Raw genomic sequence first — 21211 nt, 5'->3', positions numbered from 1 at the left:
GACTCAAGTTCTTCAAGTAAGAAAAACTAACATTCAAAATCTTCCAAAGAAGCATAAATCCTAGCTAAAATATAATCATGCGTTACTTGAAAATTGAACCACTAAGTATATCCCAGGAAAAGCATTACTGTAAGACTGCAATGATTTTTATCATTTCAGATGTTAGATCATAGAATTCCTCCATGTAATGAATCATCAGATGGGGTTCCCTGTCCAACTCCCTGTGCTTATTAAATAGCAGTTAACGCTAAATGTAAAGTGCAGGTTAAATCCAGCTATAGAATATTACATCTATTTTGTAGTTAGATTATATAAAATGTGATCAATGGCAATTATTTTAAAGTTTAGAAATAAGCCACACTTTAAGGAATATAGTGAGTCCATTTTGAAAACTGAAAAGTTGTCAGATGAAATACAATTGATTAGTAAGAAAATGGGCTGGAAGGGACCTTAAAAACTCATCTGATCCAGCTGGAAGTCTTTAATTTGCACTCCAGCAGTTAAATGTCTAAGCCTTCTAGAACAGATAGATGCCTGTTCTCTACCTGACATTCTCCAGGGAGAGAGTCTCAACAACTTAATTCAATAACCCCTGCCAGGGTTTTATCACCTTGGCAGTCTAGAAGTTCTTCTTTATATTCCACAGAAATCTCTCCTGGAGCCTGTTTTCTGTAGGTGGTTTTTTGGTGAGCATAAAACAGAAAGTGTTCTGTGTCCTCCTCAGAAACATTGCTCACATAGCCAAGTTGTTGCCTGTTAATAGTATCTTCTCTGGCCCAAATTACAACCGTTCTCTCATGTTTTGAACACAGAGGATATATTCCTGGATCCTCTGGAATTCCTTTTTCCCTGACCATGAATTTTTGAAATAGGAAATAGCTTCACTCTATCTTATGTTAAGCTCTAGGGAAAATAATAACACCTCCATTTGTACAGTACTTTGCAATATACAATCCATTTCACGTGCATTATTTCATTAGATCTACAACATCAACCCTGTTAATTAGGCAGAGAGAAAGAAATCCTCACTGATATTCTCAGGATTATGTAAACTATGTGTTCGTGTGGATTAAAGTACTGGTAAATAAACCCAGCTGAAAATATTCAGCCCCTGAAGCATACTAGAAACAGAGCTGTTTTGCCATATTATTTTAGGTATTTGCCTGCTATTTATTTCATGTACTCACCAGAGACTGTACATGCATTTTATAGTTAGCAAAATCGACTTTATTGTATTCATGGTATATGTTTTTATAATATTGTATTTAGAGTATATGCTTTTCCTAAGGCCATAGAGCTGGCAAACAGCAGAGCTGGGATTTGAACTTGTGCGTCCAAAATTAAGGAGCAGAGATTTTCCAGCTTCTAAAGAGCTATCTCTTTCTTGGCATTGTTTCTTGGTAGAGAGACATAAAACACAACAAAATTATAAAGCACTATAATGAATATAGTAGGTAATGTCTGAATCAATGCTTAATACAATACGTATCACATAGAAAGTGCTCAATTAATATTAGCTCTTAGTATTATCTGAGTTCAATGCACAATAGAGGAAGAAAACAGTCAAGTTGAGATCATTAAAACCAAAAGAAAGTGATTACATCTAATGTTAGTCCAAAAATCCTTTAATAAATCCTTATTTTTACAGAAAATTACTTATAATGCAATTCCTATTACTTGAGAAAAACTTCAGAAAGACTTAGAAATCTAAAAGTCAAAAATGCAACACAGAAATTCTCCAGGAACTGAAGAAAGCTTGATATTAGGGGTAACCTAGAGTCTATATTTCTGAGTGTAGTGCTGTAGATAAATTAGGTAAATTATTATAGTGGACATTAGATACAAATGTCTACTGCTGTGAAATGTCTAATATTTCAAATCAGCTCTTTGATATTCTCTCAAAGAGAATAATGAATAATTTATTCATCTCTTGACTATGATCATCATTATGTGATGCTTCTGAAATAGAGATTTCTCACTTTTAACCCCTTTTCTTTTAAAGGAACTCAATCTAATGTGATAAGAAATTCTTTTCCTTACCGTTAAAGGACTACAAGTATACTATTTCTTTCTCTAAAAGCATGACAATGCTTTCTTTCTTAGTATTAAAGGTATAAGTAGACTTTTTATATTTTATCTACTGAGAGCAATGAATTGAGGTTTAAGGGTTAAGTGTTCTGAATTCTAGTTCTCGGTTGTTTTACCATCAAGATCAAGAAACTTAAATAGTTTCTCAGTTCCCTTAGCGCTATGGACAGAGAGTTTGTGTCCCCTCAGATTCCTGTGTTGAAACCTAGTGCCAAATGTGATGGTATTAGGAGGTGGGACCTTTGGGATGTGCTTAAGTCATGAGGGTAGAGTTTCATGAATGAGATTAGTGTCCCTAAAATAGAAACCCAGAGGACTCCCTCACCGCTTCCTCCTCCTGAGGACCCAGTGAGAAGTCGCCATTGAAAAGCAAGCAAGCTCTCACCTGATACCAAATCTACTGGTGCGTTGACTTCAGACTTTCCAGCAACCAGGACTGTAAGAAATAAAATCCTGTCATTTATAACTACCTAGTCTAAAGCATTTAGGCATTTTTTTATAACAGTCTAAATGGACTAAAACATATGCCAAATACCAATGTTCTGTTCACAGGGTTGTGTGAATCAGGTAATGCAAATGACAGCACTTTGAAAATAAAGGGTTTTCTTTCCCTGCCCCCACAAAGAGTTTTATAAATATAAAACACACTTTTTATTGTGTCTTTTATTTATACGTTTCCTTACAGTTTTTATTTTTTTTTAAAAATTTTTTAACGTTTATTTATTTTTGAGACCTAGAGAGACAGAGCATGAACGGGGGAGGTTCAGAGAGAGGGAGACACAGAATCTGAAACAGGCTCCAGGCTCTGAGCTGTCAGCACAGAGCCCGACGCGGGGCTCAAACTCACGGACCACGAGATCATGACCTGAGCTGAAGTCAGCTGCTTAACCGACTGAACCACCCAAGCGCCCCTCCTTACAGTTTTTAAACATTCATATTTATGTTGATTAATTGGCACCATACTCCGTTTCCTTCTTCCTTTTCCTTTATTCAACACCTTCTTTGTCTGCAAAGCTCTGACACAATTTTCAAGTTTTAGTCAAACATTTCTTCCTCTGAGAATCCTTAATTAAGTTTCCAAGACTGAGATGGTTACTTTCTCAGTCGCTGATCTCATCTCTGGCCTAAGAGTCAAGCTGCTTTTTACTAGACTCAATGCATCACGTAGATCAGGTCATGTTCCTTAGAAACACACATAATGTATAAGGAGTCATTCATTGTAAGTGCTAACCACCATGCTTACGTATGGGAACAAAGATTCAAATTATTTATCTCACACTCACTCCTCCCTGAAATGAGTCCACACCCATATTATCACAATCAAATTATGCATATATTATACAGAAATTTTCCCACAGCCACATCTACCTGGCTTCCAAGCCCTGTGCCCAGAAATTCCATCAGCCCCTTACCACGCTCTGTCTCCCAATGTTTTTACTAACTAGGCAACAACGAGGCTCAAGTGGGCTACATAGGTAAGGGCATACCTTTTCTGCCAGATGGTCTTGGATTGGAACCTTGACTCTGCCATATGTTTTTGTCAAAGCTTGAACAAGTTAACCACTTTGAGTCCCTGTTTACAAATCTGTAAAATGGGGATAAGAACACCAGTATGTTGCAGTGGGCTCAATATATATTAGTTACTTTATAAATATGAAGTGTTATTATGGGCTTTCAAATTTGACAATTATAAGATCCAACTAACACCCCCCAGGAATCAGCTGACTTTGGATAAATTTCAACTTCTGTGTGTATCTGTTTGCTAAAGACACACACACACACACACACACACCCCTTCTGTGGTACAATACAAAGAAGAAAAACATCATTACACTTGAGGGATTTATCTTTGAGTGTATAGGTACAGGGTACCTCCAAAGCTAGCACTGTAGTACCTCTCTCAATGTTGGTCCCCTGCTAAGGGTGATCTGTTTAGCATCCAGTTGGATCCAGGCCTGCTAGACAGAGATGTTTGATTAACAGGAATCTGTTGTTCCACTTCTTGGAAGTAAGGATGCATCTTTTTTAGCCTTAAATACCTATCAACTCTGTATTTCCTGTACTGTAAAGGCAGTACACTTATTTATGTTCATTTAAATAATAAAGTCCCCAGAGTTCAAGTAGTTTAGTAATTTGCCCATGGTCACAGAACCAGTAATAAAATGATAGCAACCTCAGTTATCACTCATTGGGTTTTTCCCATGAGCTGCCCAGCATAACTGGTATTTTCAATGGGTTGTCTCAGTTGTAGGAGATAGGTATCTCTTATTTTATTTTATTTTATTTTATTTTATTTTATTTTATTTTCTTATTTGAGAGAGAGGGGGGGAGAGAGAGTGAGAGCAGGGGAGAGGCAGAGGGAGAGGTAGAGAGAGAGAGAGAGAGAGAGAGAGATTGAAGAGAGAATCTGAAGCAGGCTCCACACCCAGTGCAGGAACCCAACACTGGGCTCAGTCTCATGATCATGAAATCATGACCATGAGATCATGACTTGAGATGAAATCAAAAGTCAGATGCTCAACTGACTGAGCCACACAGGCACCCCTTATCTCCATTTTAAAACTTTTTTTAAATGTTTATTTATTTTTGAGAGAAAGAGAGAGAGAGCATGATCAGGGGGAGGGGCAGAGAGAGAGAGAGAGAGAGAGACAGAATCTGAAGTTAGTTCCAGGTACTGAGCTGTCAGCACAGAGCCTGACACAGGGCTCAAACCCACAAACTGTAAGGTCATGACCTGAGCTGAAGTTGGAACTCAATCAACTGAGCCACCCAGGCTACCCCTTTTCTCCATTTTAAAGCTAGGGCAACTGAGGCCAACAGCTGTGAAGTGCTCTGCCCAAAGGCCCAGAGACAAGATCGGAAACAAGTACTGATCCAAAACTTAAGTCCCATCAATCATTCTCACAGGCATTGGTATCTGATAGACTTGTGGGCTCCTGCATGGGACTGGAGTGTGGCTGCCTTGGTTGGAGTCCTAACCCCATTACACAAGCTGCATGACTGTGGGAACGTTTATCCAATTCTGTACACATTGGTAAGATAGTGATATGATAACAGTCTCAATCTTGGGGTTTTGGAATAATTCACCATTATAATATGGGCTTAGTAATTAGTAATTTAATAAAGGTTTAGTAATTAGTAATTTAACAAAGTGCTTAATAACTACTAATTTGTGCATTTAGTAATTAGTAATTTAATAGAGTGTTCAGTAATTGGTCATTTGATAAAGTGCATATTACATTCTGAATAATTCTATCTATTGCAACACCAGTTGACAATCCCCATTGCTTGTTCATTTCCTTTCTCAATTTTCAATTCTTTAGATTCATACCCTTGTAGTAAGGGAGAAAATTGTGCTTTCATACCTCTCAAGGGGGAGGGGAAAGGTTGCTTTTATGCATTGGTCTTTCCAGCCCACCCAAAAGACCATTGCTTCTCTCCAGAATTCCTCCACTTCTGCACAGATTTGATTGTTCATTAAAGCTATCTTTCTCTGAGTAAACCTGCTCCTCTTAAAATGGAAAAGAGGATGTCTATGAGAATGATAATAAAAATGGAAGAGATTACAGACTGCGTCTCAAAGGAAGATATCCCTTTTATTAGAAACAGATTAAAGGAAAGGAAATCAATCTTGTGAGATCATGAAAATCTGGAAGAGTCTAAAGTTGATTTATTTATTTAAGATTTATGCCCAGTCTACTTCCATAAAGGATTCAAGGTAGTGGCAGAGTAGGCTAAAATCATTTTCTTGTAATATGTTTCAGACTGGAATTAGAAGTTCGTTTTCTAGCAGATGAAGTTAAGCTGATTATACCAAATGAGCTATTGAAAATCAATACCATAAAACCATTCCATTAGTACCTGTACAATCATCCCAGGATTATAAGTAATATTTATATTCTCAAACATTGACATTTTCAGGAAATGAGATGCAGAACATTTGCGCGAGGCACAGCCACCTGTGGTTGCTTGGCTTTGATGATTAAAGCATGTTGCTAATGAGGCCAAGGTCATGGGCGAGCTCCCTACATAGCCCAATTATTCCTCCTCTGCTACCCTCTGTTCAACTATGAATGGAACCAGATTCCTGCAACAGCTGCCTTGCTATAATGTGCGAGGGGTTACTGAAGCTAAGAGAGAATTCCTGGATCATGACAAATACATTCCCACAGTTGGATGAACACCCCCAAGTGCATGGCACAATGGCTATGTCTTTCACATGGAAGAGATTGAACACACACACACACACACACACAAATGCTCTTTCTTACACACACACACACACACACCCCTCCCTGAGAGAGGCAGAGTGATACAGAGGCACAATACCTGGAGGAAAAAACATCTATTTTGTGCAATCAGAGGGAGTTCAGATCCAGTCCCAGCATTGACATATACTGGCAGCAAGGGCTTGGATAGGTAATTTGCCTCAGTTTTCAAAAACCACAAAAATGGACAATATATTTACTTTGGAAGGATGGGGGAATATTAAAAGGCATAATTCATATATTGCACTTATATTAGATACATCTATGATTAAAAACTTATTTTACTGTTAGTAAGAACCAGAAATTATAGTAAGTTCCTTACATTATCTCATTTAATCCTCATGAGGTAGGTGCCACTGTTACCCTTTTTTTTATAGTGAATTAAAGCAAGATTTAAGGATTCTTAGTCACTTGCCCATTGTCACAGAATGAGAAGAGTTCATAACTAGTGCCCAGGCGTAAGCCAGTCTCACTCCTGAGCCCACATGATCATGAACCATGCTATATCCATGTTGCTTTCCCTAAGGATGAGCTGCTATTATTCTAGCCTCTGTTACCTGGCCTTTAATGATGTGTTCCATTCTTTGACACAAAAATATAATTTCACCTCGTCTGGGCTGCCTGCCCCTTCAGCACAAATCCTTTGGTGGGTACCATTCCTATCATACCTCAGGAATCTGCTACAGTCACTTTTGGTGGTATACTCCCTCAGGTACCTATGTGACATAAACTCTCCATCTCAGGAGACTCTTCCAAGGAATAGATAAATAAGAACCACAGATTACTTCCTGCTCTATTTGTATACATCTCTTTTTACCCCTGGGAGGTCTAACAAGATGAATTTCTAAAGCAGATGTACTGGGAAACTGCACAACACTAGTCTGTGGCTCATTATTCAGCTGTACCTATGATTTGAAATTTCTACTTTTTTTTTTCCCAAGTAGGCTCCATGCCCATCTTGGGGCTCGAACTCATGACCCTGAGATGAAGAGTCGCATGCTCCATCAACTCAACCAGCCAGCACCCCTGAATTTGCTACTCGTGAAGGCCAAATAAATTATATCCACCTGATAGTGTTGAAGTACGCTGCTATTGTGAACCCAATCCTTTTTTCTCTGAGAGAAGATATTACAGCTTCAGAAAAACCTTTATAAAAGGAAATCCACAAAAAAGAAAAGAGAATGTAAATCCACAAATTCTCAAGTCGACAGTGTTTGCACTCAAGGATATTGTTGGTTAGCTATCAGACCTCTCAGTTTTGGTTTCTGAGATAGTTTGAAGTGGAAAGAACATGAATGTTGGAGTAAACTGAGACCTATGCTTTAATTCTGAATCTGCTACTTACTAGCAGTATACTGAGGTGATTGCCCTACCTCTTTGAAATTCTGCTTTCTCATCTGCAAAAAGGGGCTAATGATAATATCTAATTCCAGTCCACAGCGACAGTTATTACAAGCAATGTAAGCAACATGCTTAATGCAAAGTAATCATTATCTATAACTATGAAGCATTATAGTTAGGATTTCCTAGAGAATTACCTCCATTGATTCAGGAGTATAACATATAGCCTAGGCCACTCTTCTTCCAAACAAGTCTCTGATTATTCTTTGAACTGTGATGGCAGGGGTATCAACCAGGGTCCCGATGGCACACTCCAAGTCAGATCTTTTGATGAGGGTTTATGTAAAAATGGGCTATTGATAAAGATAATAAAGACAGATCAGTTACTGTAGCAGCTATTGCTTTTGTGTAGCAAACATACCTTAAAACGGTGTTTTAAAACAACCATTGATTTGCTCACATTTCTGTGCAGCTATATTTACACTGGAATCAGCTAGACAGTCCCTCTTCTGGTCTTGCCTGAGGTTACACAGTTAGATACAATGATCTGGCAGATCTGATTAGACGGTCCCAGACAACCTCATTTACATTTCTGAAGGTCAGTTTTGGTTGTTGGCTGGGCCAGCCTCTTCTTGTGGCCATTCATGTTCAAGGAGTCTAACCAGGCTTCAACAAGAGACGCTGTCAGATTTCCAGGAATGGAAGGGAAGAAGTTACAAAGCCTCTTGAGTCTGATGCTCTGGGACTTGCCTTAAAAAGGTCTCTTTTACCACGTTTCTTGGTCAAAGCAATGGGCAAGTTCAGACCTGATTGACAGGATAGGGGAATACACTCCACCTCTATAATGGAGGAGAGAAAAGGCACATTGCAAAGGGGCATTCATACAAGGACAGGAGGAATAACTGCGGCCAATTCTCAAAGCAATCTAAATGCACAAACCCTTGGCTCAAAGGCAAGAGGAACCATAAGAGAGGAAAACACACAGAATCAACTGCCTTGAGAAAAGCAGTGATGGTAGAAGGACCTTCTTCAAATTTCCTTACAGTGTCCCCTATTAGAGAAGTTTAACTGGAAGCCAGAGAAAAAGTAACTAGTTAACATAATCCTTATAGACAAAAAAAAGGGGAGTAAAGGGTGGAGAATGGATCTGGAGGAACAAACAAAAGATATACAGCATAGGAAAGGAGTCAGTGTATCATAACGGATACAGAGTCTACATTTTGTAGTTGGCTAGACCTGTGTGAATTCCTGCATGGTACTTGTGAGCCATTTCTTCTCTATCAACTTTAGATTTTCATTTGTGAAACCAGTATTAAAAAAATACCTTCTTTGAAAGATTATTGTAAAGGATAAGTTAGATTATATATATATGTTACCGAGCACGGTAAACAGGCAATGCATAGTTAGCAATTAAAGACTTGAGTGTCCATAATCGTTACACAAAGCCAGTGCATATTGTTTTTCCTAAAATGTACTTCTTGTGACTTCCATTGGTTGCCTAGAGATTGGGTCTTAATTTTCTGTTTGTTTCCTTTCTGTTTTGAACTTCGAGTAGGCAAATCCTGACTGGAAGACTCTAGGGTTCATTTCAAGCCTAACAACCTACAGAGCCCTTCTCTGCCACTCATTGCCAAGGAGCACATCCTTCAGCTGAGGCAGATGCGTCTGCTGGACTGGCGAGAGATGCTGGTAAAAGCCAGGGCTTGATATAACCATGTTTATGCAAATGTCATAGAGGTCTCGTTTACCAGCAATTTCTCTTCTCAGCCTCTTGCTTCACACGAAGGGAGTGCATAATCCCCCTGCAGTGGCAATTACAGACACCTTAGATGGTAAGAAAAATTGGTATGTAGTGACACAGAGAAAGAGGAAGCACTTTTTGTGAAAACTGGTCCCCCAGAAGCAGCCTCTTCCCTCCAGTCTATTCAAACTGCAATCTAGTCCCATATACTAATGGTCTAAACCATACTCTTCAGCAGGTGCTGAACAGTGTTTCAGAAAAGAAGGTTTCAGCACTGAGGACACAGGGGCACCAAGCCATTCCAGCATCCTCTGAAGGAACTATGTACCCTCTGGGAATGACAGAGGTCTTGGGGAGTTGGGGAATCATCTAATTGAGCATTTCCATCATGGGTTTGGGGACATTATTGGGACATTTCAGTGAAATTTTTACAAATTTCTTGTCTATAGTGTTTACTGTGATCAAATAATTTGGTAAATATTGTATTAGACCAAGTTAATGGTTCTTGAGTGTAGGGTTTCCAGGATCTCTTAGATTGATAAAGTGCCTTGTGAAACTCCCGGAAAGGGGAGAGAGTAGTACTTCCTAAATATAATTGACCATGGAAGATTCCTACTGGGGAAGGATCTCCCACCTTCAATATTTCATGGTTGAAATGTTGGGAGCAGTTGAACAAATAAAATCAATTAGTGTGTGTGTGTGTGTGTGTGTGTGTGTGTGTATGAGTCTCCATTTCCAGTATGAAATCCCATAAAGAAGTAGAGACTTATGTGAGGTCTCTCCACAAAATATTGTGAGTTAAGGGACAGATGGTCTTATAACTAGTCTTGTGCTAGACTATCTTAATGGATTAAAATTCAGTGAAAATTTTAAAAGAGCCTGTGTCCCTCATGCACCAAACTCTACTGGCTCTTTAAATGTAGGACATTGGTTCTGAAAGGAATTCTTCTCTCATAGAGATAATTGGGTTGTGTTCATTCAACCCCAGTCTCTCACCTTGCAGCCTCTGGGGCCAATGATGCAAATTTTTCTTTACTGTGACCAACCAAGGCCTTTAGGAACCACCAGCCCACATCCCTTTCACAGGGTGGAACAAATGGCAGGTCAGATGGTGAAACAATGTAATGCTAATCTCTTGCTTGTGAGGCGCTTTTAACTCTACAGTGTACTTTCACAAACTGTGTGCAATTTCATCCTCACAACTCTCTGTAGAAGAGACAATGAGTAGAACAAAGTTCTTTAAATCTTATTTAAATATCTGTAAATATTTGTTTGAAAGTCAACACATCCATGAAGCAACAAAGATACAGCTCAAAGTTCTTTAAGTTTTATTCTGTTTTTTTTTTTTTTTTTGTGTGTGTGTGTGCGTGTGTGTGTGTTTGTTTAAATGTGCACTTCTTACGGTATGTTTTATTGAATTTGTCCCATGTGATTTTCTATGCAAAAAATCGTCCAATAAAATTTGGAAATGCTCCATATCATATAATGCATATCCCTCAAAGAATCACAACACAAAGTAGCATACTGAAGGTTCTCAGAAGTCCAATAATAAAGAATTATAATTCATTTAACCAAGTTTATTTCAAAATGGACATAAGCCCTATGTAGTCTATCATTTAAAAATAGCTTATTTGGCAAAGCAAATTTAAGGGTATATTGCTCTAAAGCATACAAGTATCAATGGAGAGCAGGGCCAAATAAGGAAATAATATTTGTTGAACACTGACACTATCCACGGTGATTTACATGCATTGGATCATTTAATCATCACACCGGCCTCATGTGGAAATTACTAATATGCTTTTTTTATGAGAGAAGAATCAAGTTCAGAGAGGTTAAGTGTACGATTCAATATCATCCAACTGGAAAATGATGGTGTTGCAAACTGATCTCTCTTCTTCCTGGCTCTAGGAAGGGGACATTCACTCTGATTCTCCCCAAACATTCTAAAAATTTCCTGCAAATGACTTCAAAGCCTGGTTTTCAGGAGAGCTTCCCCACCTCTCTAATTACACTTGCTATCTGAGCTCATTCATGTACTGGCCCATCCTTCTATGGTCTCTTCACACATTCTTCAGTTCTTGGTTGTCACTTCATGTCTGGTGCCATTAGTTTTGATTTCAAGATTCCTCATATCTAAATTATGAATAATTTATGAGCAATCATTAGTAACCATTACAGTTATAAACATTCTCAGTACTTTAAAAGGAGGTAGATACACACACACACACACACAGAGTAAAAGAATTCTATGATCCACAATCAATTGACAATCTGAGGATAACTCTGGTAGAACTGTAATTTCTTTTAAGTATTATGTGTGTAGTACATCTTCAGCATCTCATAAAACAGGCTATATAAACAGCATTTAGTAGCACTTTGAAACCAAGTTTATCTTTGCACTTTCATTAGCATAAAGCTGTGCTATTTTCAAATAATCAAAATGAATGAAGCAGTGTAGCACTGGTAATGACACATGTATGTATGTATGTGTACACACACACACTAAATATACGTATGCATAATACAGTTGTATATATATACATTTATGCTATGTTTATATATTCATCTCTGTGTGTGTGTGTGTGTGTGTGTATTCACATGGTTTTGAGTTGTTTTTCCATTGCCAATTACATAAAATGGGTTTTCTTGTTAGACTGTCTGGGTTTTATTTCTAACTCTCCATTCACTGTTTGAACTTGGCAAGTTTTTAAAACTCATTATATTTGCTTCCTATTACTGCTATACCACACACTTAGCGGCTTACAAAAACACAAAATGGATCTCAATGGGCTAAAATCAAAGATTTGGCAGAAATGCATTCCTTCTGGATGCTCTGGAAGAAAATCTGTTTTCTTGCCTTCCCAGCTTCTAGAGGCTGCCTGTATTCTTTGGATGGTCCCTTGTATCTTCAAAGCCAGCAATGACCCACCTAGTTTTTCTCCAGCCTGGTAACACTGACTCTGCATCTCTTCTTTTGCCTTTAGCTTCCACCTTTAAAGACCTTTGTGATCATACTGGGTCCATCTGAATGATCCAAAATCATCTTATTGCAAGAGTCATAATTCAATCACATCTTTAAAATCATTTTTGCCATGTAATGTAACATACTTACAGGTCCTGGGGATTAGGACATGGACATCTTTGGAATGGGGAAGCATTTTTCTGCTTATCATACTAACTGTTCTCATAAATCCTATTATCTAAATGATGGGAACCACATTTCAGGTTTTGTATGTAAGAGAACTGGAATAACTGAGACAATATCTGGTATGTATTATGAGAGGAAAGAAGTCAACATACTTTTTGTGAAAAACTTTTTATAACACAACTCTAAAATTTTTAAGGCTATTTTTAATGCATAGCTGGAACCAAAGCAATATGGGTAGTTAGAGAGTATGTTCTCCTTCTCATAATTGCCTGGAAAATTTTATCTTGCTGATAACAGAAAAAATGAGACTTGTTTCCATTTACTTCTTTTAGGTATTACAGGTCAGTTTCATCTTCATGAAACCAACAAAGTTAGTAGTGATAGTTGCCCACAGCATTGTAGTAGGAAGGATTCTGATGTTCAGCAGGAACAATTGTCTTGGGTGCAGGAAGTTGGGTTATACATGCCAGGTATTGCCACCTTTATTTCCCTGGTTTTGTGTGTGTGTGTGTGGGGGGGAATTGTAACTAGATATGAGATAAAGAGGCATTGAAAATATAATTTAATGAAAATTTCCCTGATTTCTCATTATTTTCTGTCCCATTAGAATGATGAGGAAATCTGAGAACTGCCTTCTAGTTTTGAGGAACAAGTAACACAGCAAAAGCTCCAAGATGAGCTCTATGAAGAGAAAAATATTTTAGAAAAGATATAAGTAATGATCATTAACTCATTAATTTAACCTTTTGTAATTAAATAAGTTGTGTTTATTTATTAGATACTTATTAGAGTTTAATTGTTATTCATTTGTTTCTAAATAAGTTCCATTTATTGAGAGCTTCAGAAACTGCGAGGAAACGTATTGGGTTCTGGGGATACAATGATGAACCAAAAACCACATGGCTTCTATCCTCATGGAGCTTATGGTTTACTGGAAATTTTAGGAATTAATTTTAAAATAACACACATATATTTTGAAGAACTAGAGGCTTGATAAGTGTTAGGGGAGAGTATATTGGTACAATGGGAGATGGTAAGAGGAGAATTTTACTTAATCAGAATGAATAGCATTAATCTGGTGAAAGAGGCAAGAGTAGCTGTGTGAGGGCAATAGGAGACTCCAGGGCAAGATAATACCATGTGCATAATTCCTGTGGTGAAATGGGGCACATCATGGTTGGAGGGGAATGAAGGTCTGTTGTCTTGGCACCCCAAAAACCAGGGCTACAGTGATAACAGTGGAGTTTAAAGAGATTATTAAAAGATAAGATAAATAGCAGAGAGATAAGGCAGGAAAATTCCTGAGAAGGGTGCAAAAATCAGTATATGGCAGAAGACTTTTATTTGATAATGGAGATTTCACTCATGGGAAGCTCTTCTAAAGTCATTTAGTTCCTACAACCTGCATCTTATGTTTCTACTTCTCCTCTCTTATTTTACTAGAGCTCCTGTCCCACACCATGAGAGATAATATACCAGGTGTGGAGGTCACGGAGTCCCTATTCCCCGTGGAGTTGCAGATACGAGTGGAGGAAGATGCATTTCCTGTAAGCCAAGTAAGAATCCTAAATGCACTTTCTCAGAGAATCATGGTTTTGTTTTAAGATTTTGTTCTTGAGTTCCATGAATGCTATTCTGTCAACTCATTAGAAAGCAATACGCTTTAGTGGGCTGCAGAAGGGACCATTTTCAGCAATATTTCTATGAAACAAAGTGAGCATTATGTTGTAACATCCAAATGACAGCTTTCCTAGAACAACACAATATATTTATAAGCTGGCGGCTGTCTATACATTGAAAGTGTCATATTTCATCTTATATGTAGACTATAGTTTGGAAACAGCTAGAATTATCCCCCACCAAGAATTCACCTAAACCTCTAGGCATGTCGAATGCCAAGACTGTATAGGTAGGTTAAAAGGGTAAAGGAGAATCCATTTAGGAGAATAAATTAAACATTGATCTTGGTGATAGAGATGTTCAAATCATTTTACCTTTGGATATTAACTTGTCTTCTGGACAATGGAGGAAATAATGCGAGAATTTTCTCTTTGCCTTAAAATGTAAGTTTACAGAGAATAGCTGTTTCTTTAATTGTCACAAAGCCAACAGAGTTGTTAAATACAAATTTCAAAAAATAATTCATGTACAGTCACTTGTCATGATATCTTAAAATGTTTGTTCATCAGCCTGCTTGAGATAAATGAATAAAAGATTCATGTTGATAATAGGCTCCCCCCCATTTCAAGAAACTCTTCTTATAAATATTACAAAAAATGTTTTTCAGGCAAACCACAGTATTTAAGATCATAATTTTATATTCTTCTATTTAGATTACTCTTGTTCTAAACTATATAGCTGGCAAAACACACAGACTTGTTAACAAAGAAATAAAACTTTTTTCATTTTCTCCCTGCCTTCTTGTCTTCCTTGTACATTTCTCAAAAGCCTACTACATGCTCAGCATAGTCATTAAGTGCTGGAAAATTCACAGCGTTCAATTATTTTGCCATTATGTGAGAGAAGCTGGAAGGTGAACCAACAATTGAAAGATCAAGTGCCAAATGCGGTGACAGGGATGTATGCAAGGAGCTCAAAGGATAAGTAAAGGTGAGAAGTGCACTCACAGTCTCAGAAGAGTGTGGGACAGAGTGGGAACACTGTGCCAGTGGCTGTCACTAGGGCTGGTTACTGAAGATGCTGTTGAAGGAAGGAGGGCAATCCCTCCAAAAAGGGGGGCATAAGCAAAGGTCTGTAGGAACAAAATACAATGTCAGGGAAGAGCAAACCATTTGGTTACTCTAAACTTACTAATTCAACGTTTGATAATAAACTCTTTTTTGAAATGAAGTCAGAGAAAAAAAAAACCTATAGACATTCTGTTGGTTTCTCACTTTGGAATTAGGTTAAACTTGAAAAATCTTTCTGTTCTGAACCAATCAGTAGTCAATCTTAATTGCCCAAGTATTTTGCAAATGGAGTTTTCCAATCATTTTGAATGAGAGTTAACTTTATCTCTGAGTATCTTAGGGGTAAAAAAATGTTTTAACTTAGTAAAGTCAAGGTGGTAATCCGAATTTACCTAATTTGATGGCTGACTCAAGATCTTGCACTGTTCAGGATTTTTGTTATAAAATAGAAGCTATGCATCATTTGTACCATTTAAGTACTACTCCATTACTACTAAATTACCTATATATAATAGTACATTGTAAGGAAGAAAAATTTGATACTTAGAAAACGAAGTAGGTCACTTTGAAAGTCACCTCAGAGGTTAAGGGTCACTACCACCAGTTAATGAAGAAGCTGGATCTCTCAGGGAAAAATGTATTTCTTGACCCCAATTTTAGCGATGTATTCCTTTGACATCTTCACCCAGATATTTCATAGGCATCTCCAACTTACCATGAACCTCCCAAATCTTAACGGTCTTCCTATCTTCTGTATTCCTAGGTGTGTTCCTTCTCTAGTTTTAACCACCTGATAATAACAAAAAAATTAAGGCATACCTTACCTGCATTATAGCCAATTGATAATATTTTAAAGTGTGTTGGTGTTTTTTGTTTTTGTTTTTTTTTACATTTATTTATCTTTGAGAGAGAGAGAGAGCACAAGTTGGGTAGGGGCGGAGAGAGAAGGGGACACAGAATCCAAAACAGGCTCCAGGCCTCGAGATGTCAGCATACAGCCTGACGCGGGGCTCGAACTCACAAACTGTGAGATTATGACCTGAGTCGAAGTCGGACGCCAAACCAACCAATTGAGCCACCCAGGTGCCCCAATAATTTCTTTTAAGTTTTTAATTCCACTTAGTTAACATAGAATGTTATATGAGTTTCAAATGTAGAGTGTAGTAATTCAACACTTCCACACAACATGACAAGTGCCCTCCTTAATCCCCATAACCTATTTCACCCATCTCTCCACTGGTAACTATCAGCTTGTTCTCTCTAATTAAGAGTCTCTTGATTTGTTTCTTGTTTTTTTTTCCCTTTGCCCATTTGTTTTGTATCTTAAATTGCACATATGAGTAAAATCATACAGTATTTGTCTTTCTCTGATTTATTTCGCTTAGCCTTATACTCTCTAGCTCCATGGCAAGATTTCATTCTTTTTTTTTATGGCTGAATAATATTCTGTTGCATATATATACCACTTCTTCTTTATCCATTCTTGGCCAATTGATAATTCTTGACAAGTCTACAGGTATCCATCCCCTGCTAAGTCACCATTAACTATCACATGGACTACTGTGAAAAACTCTGGTTCCACCCTTGACTTCCTAACAATTCATTTACCACTCAGTAGCAAGAGTAATGTTCTTAAAACATACATAACATTTAAAACTTAAATGCACATCCCTCCTCATTATCTGTGGTGTCCAAGAGGACTGAATTCCAGCTGAACTCTGCATATGCCCCTTCTGGTGCCATTCTCCATCCACACTGGCTTTCCATGAATAACTAAACACACTGACCTCCTTCTCCTTAGACATTTGCATGTATTTTACCTTTTCTGTTTGAAATGCCCTTTCTTCCAATTCTTTACATGTCCAACTTCTTTTCCTTTTTCAGGTCTTGGTATAAATGGAAATTTCTCTAAGAAGATGTCTCTGATCACTTACTCCAATGTTAATTTCCCATTGTGGTATCTTATCACAGCATCTTCCTTATTCCCTCTTAGCATTTACCACAATTTGTAAATATTTTATTACTATTTTTTTGATGGCAGTGGGGAGTTGGTTGGTATATCACCTCTCCCTAATATATGTCTATTTTTCACTACATTTTCCCATTTTGTAGAGCCAAGCACAATGTATTGAACATGGTAAACAATTAATGTTTCTTGACAGATTTGATGACATAAACATAGATCTATTTGATGAGTAATTGTAATGTTTCTGACCTGAATATAAACAGAAAGATATGTTTTTTTAAACATTTCATTTTATATAAATATTAGTTTTTCTTACATTAAAGTCATAGTTCATAAAAGCTAAAATGATGTGATCATGTAAATAAGTATAAGGTAATATGCTATAAAAAGCAATGACAATATTTATTACTAGGCTTTCAAAAACATAGAGTAAACCTGGGAATTAACATAATTAAAGTGGTGACAGAAAGAAGCTATCCCTGCTACCTAATTTGAAAGCCACAATCGGTGTTCTCTAGGACTAACTACATTTCATGAAACACAAAAGTAGCTCACTAGGTTAGTGCCATGCAGGAAGGCAGACCCAGAAGTACCCAAGGAAAGCTGGATTCACATGAAAATTGACTTCTGAACACTGACAACTATATCAAATTTTTTAAAAATTTTTTTTCAACGTTTATTTATTTTTGGGACAGAGAGAGACAGTGCATGAACGGGGGAGGGTCAGAGAGAGAGGGAGACACAGAATTGGAAACAGGCTCCAGGCTCTGAGCCATCAGCCCAGAGCCTGATGCATGGCTCGAACTCACCGACCGTGAGATCGTGACCTGGCTGAAGTCGGACGCTTAACCGACTGCGCCACCCAGGCGCCCCCAACTATATCAATTTTAAAATAAATGAACACTAATGACGTCTAACCCGTCCGGGGTTGGCTTGTGTCTTGGGTTGAAAGTGTGCAACCTCTTTAGTGACAAAGGACTATTTTTTTCCCCTGAAATTTCCAGTAAATCCATCAGGTATTCGGAGCTTTTGGAAACAAATATGACTAAACATTACAATACGGCCTAAGGAAGTAGCATCTAAGAAGAGAATGTCATAGCTTTGTGTTATACTTGCCAACTAAAAATACTCTTCTGGCTGAATATATGGATTTAATATTGCAGCATGACAAGATTATTACATTTCATTATAGTGTATGGTCAAGTATATAGCCTTTAGTTAATTTGGTTGCAGGGAAAAAAAATTACAATGTAGACCTTGGAATGATCCAAATGCCTTCTTGACACTGTGGGTGTCACTTCCTAGCTTGACTGTATAATTCTCAGAGTCATGTCTCTACAGACAAACTTATGAGTATTTTTCCCAGTAATAATCTTCCAAGGGAAGGAGAAGGTTTTTCATAATTCTGCGTTATTTTCTATTAAAAATATTGTCCTTTAAATTGTTTTCAATTTTAGAATACTGAAAAAATATTTTATATGTGGATATAGCTACATCAATTATACATCACACCAAATTATAACATTGTTAAGATGGAAGCTTCATTAAAAGACAACATTATTATGGTAAACTTTACCACTTTTATAGGAGCAGTAATGAGATTCTATCAGTTTATGCCCACAATGTACGCACAGCAATTTATGCCTCCTTTTGGTTGTTTGTTCATCCAGAATCTATTTTTTGAGCAACTATTGGATGTCAGACACTCTACTGATGTGATGGATACAATAGGGGATATAAAGGTAAGGTCCACCTCTTCTGGAACTCATTTTATAGAAAAATGGGACAAGAGGTTAATAATATAATATAATAAAAACATAATGTATACTAATATATAAAATAATTTATATGATATATGATACATAATGTGACATAAGGTAATGTGAAATAATAGAAACCATAGGAAGTTTTCTGGTGAAGAATATTAATTTCAGATAGACACATCCAGGATCTTAATTTTTATCAACAGGTATGAAGTTAACATTAATTTCTCTTCTGTCCATTAATAGCAACAGGTTGTAGGCAATCAAGTTATCTTTAACTAGTTACAATGCATTTTTCAGCAATCATCTAGCTTGAAATACAAATTGATTCTAAACATTGCTCCAAATAATTTAAACCATATCCCTGCTTTACTTTTAAGAGTATCTTCAGAAATAGCTCTACTCTCTTAAGAATGTAGAAGGATGAAATTAGTCCCATGTGAGTTTGCAAGTCTAAATATAACAATTTAGGATGACAACACTTTCACTTTTAAACAAATAAGAAAAATGATCTGATTCAGAAGGCTGGTAATATAGTCAATTATGCTTTGCTGTCATTAGAAAATAGGCTGAAATTAATCTGCTCAAAGTTGGGAGATTTTATAACTACTGCACTTAAAGGTAATAAAAGTTGCCTAGAATCATTACTGTTAGTATCTAAAGCCCTTGAGAATACTTGAGGTTTGTTATGAGTAAATATCATTTGAGAAATTCTGTTGCTATGACATTTACTTCACAAGCTGAAAATTCCATCATGGATGGATGTAGATTATTTTGTTTGAATGAAAATTATTTAGTCCATGCAGGCCAATATGAATTTGACTAAAATTTCAGTATCTCAAAATTATTACCTTTCGCACTTTCCAATTACTGTTTTCCTCTAGGCATGGTACCTGGTCTCAGTCACTAATGTATACTTTTTCAAAGTGCCATTGCAAAAAGTCAATATACTTCTGGGAAAAAATTATCATAATAAAAATCATTAGAATTTATGAAGTGCATTCTATCTTCAAAGTGATTCATAAACATTAATTAATCACCATCCAAGAACAGGTACCTACCCAACACACCATTCGGTTCCAGGAATACGTGACAAATTTGCCATGATTTCATCCAGCATGCTTTTATAGGGACAGGGTCTTTGATAGGGACAGGAAGCAAAACACATCATTACATCAGGATTTCTTTTCTCTCTCATTGAGCTGCAACTTACTGCCTTTATTTAAAGTCATACTTTCTTCTCTCCTGAGCTTTGCTCTGGACAAGATAAATATCTTCTAAGATATGCCTAACCAGATTGTAAAGTATATGTTTTTCAAAACAGGATCCTTATTCTGATGTTTTCTCGAAACCACTATATTCCAAGAATTTTATTTTTGTGTATTACTTCTTTTAAGAATATATTATTTACCCACCAAAATCTGGACTTTAGGTCAGCTTATTATTTTAGTCAGGCTTATAAAAGAAAAACACTTATTTTCCTAAGGAAAATGGGGGAAAACAAATCTCCCTAACAGTTGGCTGCATAAATCTGTCCAGAAAGCAAAATATGTGTTGTAAGAATCATTCTCTCTGCCCAGGACTGTACCAAGTGCTGTCAAGAAGAGGAATATTAAAAATAATGGGGCAGACAAATTTACCTTTTTATAAAAATTCTCTTGCTATGTAAAGAAGTGAAAGAACTCCTAACAACTATTATTTATAATTTCATGAAAGAAAATAAATGTTCATATGGAAAAGTAGAAAGAAAATAACTTCCAAATTAAAAATAAATTAATGTTTATTTATTTTTGAGAGACAGAGATAGAGTGCGAGCAGGGGAGGAGCAGAGAGAGAGACACAGAATCTGAAGCAGGCTCCAGGCTCCGAGCTGTCAGCACAGAGCCCAATGTGAGGCTGGAACTCATAAACTGGGAGATCATGACCTGAGCCAAAGCTGGATGCTTAACTGACTGAGCCACCCAGGAGCCCCTCAGGTTTTAAAATAATGAAGAAATTCAGGATTTTTATATTTTTTCTACATTATTATCTTAATTATATTAATAGCTTGTTATGAAAGGATGAACAGACTTTCTAGGCCTGTGGTTTACATATACAAACAATAATTCCATAGAATACAGCACCTTGCTATTCAACGCATACAGAATAAGCCCTGACATACAAATTTTAGGTCAATAGACCAAGCCAAACTCACTAATTTGAT

This window comes from Prionailurus bengalensis, chromosome A2 (assembly GCF_016509475.1).
Source record: "Prionailurus bengalensis isolate Pbe53 chromosome A2, Fcat_Pben_1.1_paternal_pri, whole genome shotgun sequence".
Classification (NCBI taxonomy): Eukaryota; Metazoa; Chordata; class Mammalia; order Carnivora; family Felidae; genus Prionailurus; species Prionailurus bengalensis.
Note: the sequence above shows the minus strand (reverse complement) of the source record.